This window comes from Cnephaeus nilssonii (genome assembly GCF_951640355.1).
Source record: "Cnephaeus nilssonii genome assembly, chromosome: 9".
In the NCBI taxonomy this organism is placed as follows: Eukaryota; Metazoa; Chordata; class Mammalia; order Chiroptera; family Vespertilionidae; genus Cnephaeus; species Cnephaeus nilssonii.
The window spans coordinates 56882874-56884527 of NC_137080.1; the positions used below are offsets into that span (position 1 = coordinate 56882874).

The 1654-nt window shown below is 42.4% G+C and overlaps 1 pseudogene across 1 annotated transcript; it reads left to right on the plus strand.

Moving 5' to 3' along the window:
* Positions 1–202: 202 nt before the first annotated feature.
* Positions 203–524, plus strand: LOC307104831 (ribosomal protein eL42-like; annotated as a pseudogene). The gene has a single exon. The product of its transcript is annotated as a ribosomal protein eL42-like (transcript).
* The last annotated feature ends 1130 nt before the right edge of the window (positions 525–1654 follow it).

Below are 1654 nucleotides of genomic sequence, written 5' to 3' on the forward strand. Positions count from 1 at the left end.
CCCTTTTATGTATGAGCAATGAATTGAGTAACAGAAACATAGATGAGCAATGACAGTGAAATTGAGGGTGCATTTTTGTTCTTTAACTTTGTTCCTTATTTTTGTTTTGATTAGAGTGCATTTTTTGTTTTCTGGTCCCTATAAATCAAATTTCTGAGTGGAAATGAAAGACCTCCTTTCCCTGCTGATAGCGCTCACAAACATGGTGAACGTTCCTAAAACCCGCCGAACTTTCCGTAGGAAGTGTGGCAAGCATCTACCCCACCTAGTGACACCGTACAAGAAGGGCAAGGCTTCTCTGTAAGCGCAGGGAAGGCGGCCTTATGACAGGAAGCAGAGTGGCTATGGCGGGCAGACTAAGCCGATTTTCCGGAAAAAAGGCCAAAACTACAAAGAAGATTGTGCTGAGGCTTGAATGTGTTAAGCCTAACTGCAAACCTATGAGAATGCTGGCCATTAAGAGATGCAAGCATTTTGAACTGGGAGGAGATAAGAAGAGAAAGGGTCAAGTGATCCAGTTCTAAGCTTCATATTTTGGTTTATCATATGACAATAAAATCTTGATATGTTCACCAAAAAAAAAAAAAAAAAAAAGCATGAAAGTCCGAATTTAGTTCAAGATCTTCATTGTGGTACTCTGTTCCATCCAGAGGAAAAAATATCCTTCTGCTGTTATCAACAAAAAATAGATATAATAAACAATGTGTGTGGTTCAAGCAAAAACTCGACTGTTATCTGAACTAGGTGGGCAGTTAAACCCAAAAGTGAGTTTGCCACTAGCGATCTGGCTTCAGCTGAGTTTTTGTCCTTTTCATTCTTGTTCTCCTTGTGTTTTCTTGTTCACAGTTGCGTCTTCCTCTTTCTTGCCCTCCCTCCAGCACACGCCTAAAATAAGCTTCATGGCAGCCTCGCTTCCCCTTCCACCCTGCTGTCAAATGTAGTCTAAAGAACAAAGAAAAACCAATTTGTTTCTGAATGCTCTGAGGGCTTCAATAGTCATCTCAGTCACTAGGGGGAAAAGAAAAATCCTGCCCACAGATGCCAAGTCACCCTCCCTCTTTCACTGGGCAGCGCATGGAGCTGCCACCCAAGCAGAGTTGTGGGAGTGTGCTCTCCATGGTAGAGCAGAATTCTACGGTAGATTACTTTGAGTGAGGGTTGCTATTTCCTGTGTTCTGTTTTGGAGATTAGATCAAATTTCAAGCCTTTTACTCATAGTCAGCTATGACTTTTTTTTTCTTCACCTTGAGGTGAAAAGCTTAAATGCTAGGCAGTGGTTCTCCGCTCCCAATGCACATCAAAATCACCTGGGGATGTTTTAAAACGTACCCACGTCTGCTTGCCAACTCAGACCAAATGGATCATAATCTCTAGGGTGGGCCACAGGCCCTGGTAAATCAAATGCACAGCCAGGACCCTGAACCACTGGGCTAGAACACTCATTAACTCAGTGTAGCTCTTCTACAGTAAATAGAATCAACGTGGTGCACGTTGCTGCCAGCCGTCTACTGTAGCAGATGTCAGGAGGAGACTGTTATCTGTCAGCTCTGATATTGCAGAAGAGGAGCATAGTGATGGGATTATTTCATTTTAGAATATGGCCTTGTTCTTCTGTTGTCGATGTGATTTAATATTGAAATGAACAAATGTTGCT